Source organism: Neopelma chrysocephalum, unplaced genomic scaffold, assembly GCF_003984885.1.
Source record: "Neopelma chrysocephalum unplaced genomic scaffold, ASM398488v2 Primary Assembly neopelma1_77, whole genome shotgun sequence".
Lineage (NCBI taxonomy): Eukaryota > Metazoa > Chordata > Aves > Passeriformes > Pipridae > Neopelma > Neopelma chrysocephalum.
This window is the reverse complement of record NW_020897738.1, coordinates 7,914,981-7,923,380: the sequence shown is the minus strand read 5'-3', so window position 1 is coordinate 7,923,380 and position 8,400 is coordinate 7,914,981.

Sequence of the window (8,400 nt, the reverse complement as noted above, 5' to 3'; positions counted from 1 at the left end):
CACACTGTGCAGCCCTCGAGGCGTGATTTGGAAGAGAACATTACTCTACAAACTAATTCAGGGATAGGACTATTTTCAAGTGCAAATGCATGGATGTGAGAGAGGCTCCCAGCCTGATGATCAGAGGCAGGGACTAAATGAGCTTGATCAAGGAGGACTCCGTAGGGTGCACCTCAGTGCAATCTATTCTTAGAGGCTCTGCTGAATGAAATCCTTTGCTGTTCACAAATTCACAAACGTGATAAGGGATCTGAACAAGTATCCAGAGAGGGTACATCTGGATTCTCGGAGCAGCAGCCTCCTGCTGTTCCGCTGCCTGAGCCAGATGCCTGTGTGAGTGGGCAATCCCAGGCTGTGGCTCACCAATGTGAACTGAAGTTTGACCTTCTTGGCTGGATGCACGTGCTTGGCACTGAGCTTGTAAACCATATGTGGGACTCGAATGGGTGAGGGAGAGCTGAGTGAAAGGGATGTTAACAGAGTGAGCCTCTGCTGAGACTTGAGAGGAAACCCTGGGAATGTCATATTTGTGTGTGTTTCAAATTGTTTAATAGTGACCTTCACTGGATACTCTTCCACAGAAGATGTCAAGAACATGAGGAAGACTTGAATGCGAAATCTTCATTTGATCTGGGTTTGATTTTCTTTTAAGAATGTAAAAAGTTGGAACTGTGCCTCTCGCAGAGAACTCAATAACTGTTGAGTCACTAAAGTAGCTGTTCTGTTCAGTTGGGAGTATTTGTCTATATTTGCTTCTTGACTTTGATCCCATCTCTCTAGAACAATGCAATGCTTGGGTAAAGCTCCAAAGTATCTCTTTTTAGTTTATTAGTCTGCTACATGGCATCAAAGCCCCAGCTACAGGAATAACCCCTTGTTTGGAGACTGTTGCCCAAGCTTGGCACAAAGCTGCAGCAGGCTTAAACAGGCTGCCTGAAAGAGAAAGAGAATCCTTCATACTGCAAGAGATCTATCATCAGCAATGTAAGTTTTAGCACAACAGAGGAATAGTTTTTTAAAAAGCCATAAAAACATGTCAAACAGTGTTACAAATTAGGCCTTAAAGTGAAGGGATTCCTGTAAATTTGCAGGAGACTTGTTTGTGTAAACTGCAGTCTGTCTCCAGCAGAGAAAGAGCCCATGGCTTATCCCAAAGTCTGTTTGAGTTCTTCTTGCAAAGCTGTCTTTTGTTCTTCAAATAGAAAGATCAGAAGGTACCACAAGTCCTTTAACCACAGCCAGCTGCAGCATTCTTTCACTCTGCAACTAGACTGCACACAGGAGCCCCAGTGCTGCCTTCTCTCCAAGTGAGCTCGCTTAGACCTTAATAGGAATCGTCTTTTTCAGGAACCCACAGGGCCTTGCCCCTAAAAGGGGAAGGGAAATTTATTCATCTTGGCTCTGAGCAAAAAAAAGAGGAGGCGTATAATGCCAAATTAAAGAGCTGACCTAACAAAATTACCAGGGAATGACAGACCATTTGCAGAGTTGCCTACCCAGATGGGTAATTTTGTAACTCACTGCCTGTGTGAGAATTGCACTAGTGAAAGAGGAAGAGTCAGGTAAGAGGGAAAGGCTCCATACTCTGCAGGAGCAGAGGGTGGCACTCTCTGCACAGCACAGAGCCCGTGCGTGGTGCTTTCCAGTTACAGCTTTTACAGCTACAAAGGCGTTTTTCTAAATATTTCCTTAGGGATGTTCTTGTTCTCTAACCACTGACAACACCATGTTCCAATTGCCTGTGCTTATTGCATGTTTTCCTGCTTGCATATTTCTATTATTTGGTGTCAGTCAGTCTGCAAAAACTTCATTAAAAAAGAAACCCATGCTAACCACATATAACTAGCTCTGTTACTGGCAGACTGCAATCAGGCTCAGGCATCCAGCTCGCCTCTCACAGGCACTGAGGAAAAAAAATAATTTTGTATTAAATACAGATTATGGAACTAGAATTCAAGTCTTCAGAAATGGGCTTTGTTAAAGACTGCCTTAATATTTTATTTGCCTATAAATTTTATTTATATGTGTGAAACATTTTTACAGCATTCTACCTAAGCAATTTTTAGCATGTCTGTTCTAGCATGGAAAAGTATTTAAAGTGTTACTTTCCTGACTCATTTCTATAAACAGGGGAGACAGATCCAACTCTGGTGTATCTGATATAACAACATAGCTCAGAATGGATTTAAGCAACCTCTACTCTACCTAAGAGAAGGCTGGGAAAGCATAAAACGCCACATTGTGTAACCATAAGGTCTGCAGATGAGAGCTCTTGTGTACAGAGAGTAAACTAAGATTTAAGGCCTTGTAACTGAAAGTATCTTGCCAATGCCCTCCTCCTGTTTAAATCTGGATTCAGTTTGGTCACACCAGCTGTTTTGAAAAACAGAAACTGCTAAGAGCTGAATTAGTTTCTGTGGGACATTCCACAACAGTCTCCATGGGCAAGGAGGGTTACTTTTGGTATCAGGATGCCTTGCATATTTAGGGAAATTAATTCAGAAAGTTCTCTTCCCGTGTATCTGTGTGTGTTTGTGTCTTCCCATGTATCTGTGTATGTGTGTGTGTGTGTGGTAGAGAGAGAGTTGATGGAAATGACTGGGTTTTAGTGGTTTCAAGCTTAGCTTTCCCACAATAAATGATTTTTACTGCCAGTCTGGAAGCAGTAGGTTTCTGAATCTTTTTTTTTTTCCTGGAATTCCTCTCCCAGCCTGGGGCTACTGGTTAAGAAAGTGTTGCCATTACACACACAAGTCCTATCCACTAACTTCATAAATGTCACTATTTCACTGATATTTGGTGCTTTCTTCAGCATTTCAAGAGCCCTCAAAATGGCACAGTACAGTAGGTAACACTGGCCAGTCCTTGGAGTGACTTGCTAAAAGAACATGGAAACCTTGAATTTTTCAACAGGGAGCCCAACACAGAGAATGGGGTATTTACTTTCTTCAAGATGTCTCAATGACTGTGGAAGAGTCTTGGCCTTGTCTGTTCAGGGATGTGCACAGTTGTTGCACCTGCATCTCCCCTTCCTGACACGTGGTGGGAATGGGGTACAACTCTGATCTGGGCTGTGTGGCAACTCTGTGAGAGGTGGAGCTGTAGAGGGTGTAAGAGAGGGAATAAAGATTAGGCAGGAAGCAAAGTTCCTTTTGCCCTTCTGTCCTTTCTCGATCCTTCCAGTAATTCTATCACTGGTCTGCCTCCAGCTGCCTGGCATGGCTGTCTGATGGGCAAGGCACTGGGGGAAGACAGCTCACAGGCAAGATGTTCCCTGGGAGAGGCAGGAGAAGCCCTGGTTGCAGGCACCACTCACAAGCCTGGCTTTATACTATTACCTTCAGTGGGCAGTCAGACACTTTTTGGACCTAGTCTTCCACGCTGCCTGGTGTGGGAAGTTGTTCTAGCCCATACAGGGTCCTGCTGCCTGCTCACAGAGCGAGATCATACATATAATCCTCGCAAAATATATGGTTTGAAAGGGTCGTCAGCCTGAGCTGAAAATACTTATGAGCAGACTACTGTATGTCTGATCCTTAATTCTAGATGCTAAGTCATTGCTAATCCATAGTGATGAAGTGTGGTGTGGACAGGTCCTGCCAGCAAAGGGATGCTGGGATAAGGGATCAAAGACATACTGACAGAATTTGCTGGGCCAAGAACAGAGCAAACACAAACATGAGAAGTCAGCATACATTTGCATCTGTACCTCATGCTCAAGGTCTACAGCTTGGAATGGCAGCAGAGCCCTCACAGCAGCCTCTTTGCCTCCAAAGGATTACAGGTGCCTGCGCTCAGATGACCCTGGAAAGGAATCCAAATGACAGGGGTGTAAGATCCTTAAAAAGAGAGTTGCATTGCTAGACTTGGACTTGTTCTCTCTCATTCAGATATTCTTATATTATTATTCCAGTGCTGTCCAAGCAAAGATAAAAAAAACACTTTTTGAATACCCTTTTCTGCCAGCTAGTCCTTGACTTATGTCCTCAACAACTGTGCATCAACATAAGGAAACAGCAGATGGAATCTGATCGTTTACTTCTGTCACACTGAGCCTCATGTAGAAAAAAGTAGATTTCTTGTTTCAGGGATTTTTCAAAGCTTACCATACATTTATGGTGACATCGCCCTGAGATTTAACTGTGAGTGTTAAGAAAAGCAATGTGCCACAGTGCTGTGCTACAGAGACCAGACTGCCCTTCAGGCAGAAGTGTTCTGCTTAGAAAAACCCTCCTGCCAAAGATGCCAAGCGTCTTGGGTTTTGTGTTTATTCAGAACGGATATAATGTAGTTATATATTCTATGATATATGCTTTTTCTGTTGACAGCTAACTCAAAGAAATATTACCCAGGAGGAGTGAAATGTAAATTTGAACATGAGCAGTCACAGTAAATAACTGACAAGGTCAGAGCCCAGGAACACCATTTACACAGAATTAGCCCTGAAAAAAAGAAGGGTGAAATAAGAAGTGGCCACACAAAGAATTATTTGCATCTTCTGCTTTCAGTGCAAGAAGTATAAACAACCCAATTAAGCTATTGAGACATTCCTTCCGTGCCCTTCCACGGAAGGGCTATTTCTACATTAGCAGATGCAGATTTCCCAGGGAGCCAGTGAGGTCCCAGTGGGCAGAGAGCAGTCCTGGCCCTTCAGTCTCCCTCAGCCTTAGGCTAATCCTGTTGTTATGTTTTGTAGGTGTCCTACAAAGGAAAACAGGCACCTTCATCTCAGGAGCACTGCAAGGATTAGGTGGAGATGAGTTTCGCCTCTCTGGGAGTCAACCATGACTTCCTATAGACAGGACATCAAACCCATGGAGTAGGTGAATGGCCCTGGATTACACATGAGTGCCAGGGTACCTTCAACACAAAACTGCTGCCTCGGTGCCTGTGCCCAGCCTCTCCCACCTTCATTACAAAGTGTAAAATCAAGACGTTACTTCTGATTTACACAATGAAACGACAGTATGGAACGTCAAATACAAAGTACATCCATGCACTTATGAAAAAGAAAATTGTTTTCTTTGATGCCAGTTCTCCAACTTCATGTTTACTATATGCACCCACTTGGACACCACTGAAGGTGTTAGCCACTGTTTCCCATTGATTACGTTGTTGCCTGGCACTCACGGCAGGATGAGGTGTGAGTGGATGGGGTACAGGAGAGTGTCTCACCTGGAAAACCAGAAAGCTGCCTCAGAAATGAATGTTCCTTGCCCTCCCATGTTCTCTGGAGAGGTTAAATGCCTGCTGTACCCTTACTGCTAGTTTTTTGTGCAGCTCTTGCTCTTTGGGGTCCCGAGGATGCCCGGGAATGCTCCTTTTCTGTCCTTTGCTTCGTGCTCAGATGTAGCTGGGGTGATTTTTCCTCCTTGGAAAGACCCGAGCCGTTTTCCTATTTCGCATTCCTCTGACAGTTCACTCCCCTGACCGTGCTGCGGGGTCTGGCAGGTGACCGGAGCATCGGCTGGGTGCGCTGTCCAGGGCAGCTGCCCCCGCCGGTGCCGACACACCGGCCCCTCCATCTCCCACCGCACCGCAGGAGACGCTTCCCCCGCAGGAGCCCGCTCCCGACGGCTGCTCGGAGAGGCTGGGCTGCCTCCAGCCCGGCGCTTCCCGAGCCCGGAGAGGATGCACCCCGGGGCATCCCCACGGGGGGGGGCTCGGACCGGGCACCCCCCGCTCCCCTCCGGCCCCCGCCGAGCTCCGCGCCGCAGGTGACCCCCCGGGGGAGGGCAGGGGCCGGGGGAGGGGGCGAGGGGCGGGGAGGCCGCGCTCGGGGGGTCGTTGTCAGCGGCGCCCGCTCGGGGCACGGCTCGGCGCGGCAGCTCCGCTCGCTCGGCGCGGCGGCGGCGCGGCTCGGCTTGGCACGGCACGGCTCGGCTGGGCTTGGCACGGCACGGCTCGGCTTGGCACGGCACGGCTCGGGCACGGCCCGGCACGGCTCGGCACGGCTCGGCACGGCTCGCCATGCAACGGAGCGGCCCCGGCGCGGGGCTCGTCCTGGCGGCGGCCGCCGCGCTCTGCCTCGGCGGGGCGGGAGCCAAGGTAACCCCGCGGCACCGCCGGCACCGGCACCGGGCAGGGCAGGGCGGCCCCGGGAGCCCCGCCGGGAGGAGGGAAGGGACCGCGAGTCCCCGGGGGAGAGGGCTGCGGCGGAGCTGCCGGGAGTCGCGGGTGTGGGGGTGCTCCCGGGACGAAGGATGCGCCGCGGCCGCCGGGAGCGGGGATGCAGCGGGGCGGCCGGGCCGGGGGCGGCTGCGGGTCCCCCTGGGCCCCTGCCCCTCGGCGGCGGGGTTTGGGGTGTCGGGCTGGCCGGTGACTCGCCTCGGAGCCCGAAAGGCACCGGGAGACAGGATGCTCCGGGAGTGGGACTCCGGGTCGCCCTCCCCGCATCGATACAGCCGGACCCGAAATCCGCTGCAAGCCCCGTGGAAAGCGATAGAGCAGCGCCTACAGCCGAAATGAGAGCATCCCCCAAGGCACCCCGACCACGGCAGTGCCTGGCATGAGGAGTCCAAACAAACCACCTCGTGCTGTATTAGAGTCCCGCGCCCTCCGCTCTTGAGCACCTGGGCTGCAGTTCGGGGAGCAGGCAAACAGTGCCAGTGCCAGGTACAGCTCCCAGGGCAGGGATCCTGGCAGAGCTGGGTGAGCAGCGATGGAAAGGCAGACGAGGAAGCACAGAGCACCCCAAAAATAGGGGCAGCTACAGAGCAGATAGTCACTGAGCTTTAGGAAGGGTGAGCAGTCCTGGTCCTGCTGAAGTGAACTTTTCCTATGGACCCTGATAAGACCAAGGTTTGACGCTTGATTCTTATCAGATCTATAAAACACGAGCCACTACAGTATAAGAAAATTATACTCCATACATTTATGTCTTTTGTTACACATATATATATATATGCATATACATATATATATAAAGGCGTGGGGTTGCTTTCCCTGCTGAGAAACAGCATTATAATTCTGCCTGATAAACCAAATCCCTGCCACAGCACATACACACAGCAATGGCTGTGGTTGAAATGAAGATGTTTTATCTCACTCTGGTATCCTGGTGAAGACAGCTAATGATGAGAACTTAATTAAGCCACATTTCTGGCACTGAAATTCTAAGTATTAACTTTACCAAGATCTTTTGAATTGTATGGTTCTGGGGTTTTGTCTTTGGTTTCTCTTTTAAGTCAGAATTCAAATGCAGAACCTGCAAGCTTACCCTCATCCAGCTGCATACCTCTCTTATTAAACTACATAACTTCCTTGCTTCCCTGAATTATTGCATCCTTCCTGTGCTGTTTCTGTTCTAACTTTGCTTGTACAGTCATGAGGAGCAAGTACTGGCTGTGTGCTGTGCCTTTGGGCATGAGAGGCAATGGTGGGACACTGAATGCATCAGCAAGCTTGATTTTTCTTTTTTTTTTCCTGTGTTTTCTAGTCAACTTCTGCTTTTCTCTAACTCTGAAATCAAGAGTGTTTGATTTCCCACCAGGCAGTATCTGAACTAAAGTATTGACCAACAGCACTACAGAAAAGAAACTGCCTCCTTAATGAAGAAGCAGCAGCCTCCTGCCTGGTTTCCTGACTTGACTTCTTGCTGTGTCAATTATTCTTTTGATCACATGTTGTTTATAGGCTCTTAACACACGGGACAATTTCTTTGGCAGAATGAAACAAGCATTTTCTATTGCTTTTCTTCCTAAATGCGACAGTGAACTCTGTCTGTCCAAACAGACGTGTGTGTGCATCTCTTGCTCCCTGTTTTTGTTATTTTTTGGAGTAAGTTGCACTTGCTTTTCACTCATCAAGGACTGCACTATGCTGTGTAGGCTTCACTATTTTTATCTCTTTTGGCTACACTGATAGTGTTGCTATGCTAGTAAAAAAATACACATCCCACTCTAAGCTACTTGCTCAAATGTAGTTCAATTTAGCAGCTGAACAAAGGTATTCAAAGATTTATGAGAAATTATTTGTCTCCTGGCTTAGAGTGAACAATATAAAAACATAACAGAAACTCCCTTGGCAAGGGCAAAGTCTGCATGAGGTACAGGGAACTGATCTTTTCATCCAGGGAGGTGGTCTCTGCCAGTGGGAGCTGAGAAACTTTGGGATGCTGTGAGGCAGCGTGGATGTTTGAAACATGTTTTGTGGCAAACTAGAGCTCTGCCTGGAATCCTTCACCCAGCACTACAGCAATTTAAAAATAGGAGTTAGATCAAATGAAAGAAAATTTGAGGATAAGGTGAACGATGTTTCCTCCCGCGTGTCTGTATCAGATGATGGAACAAGATGTGCAGATAAGTGGCTTGTTTGTCCTGAAGGAAGAATGTAAGCCTGATGAAAGAGTAACACAGTCGAAATTATGTCTCTGTATGTCCATAAAATATTATCTGTTTA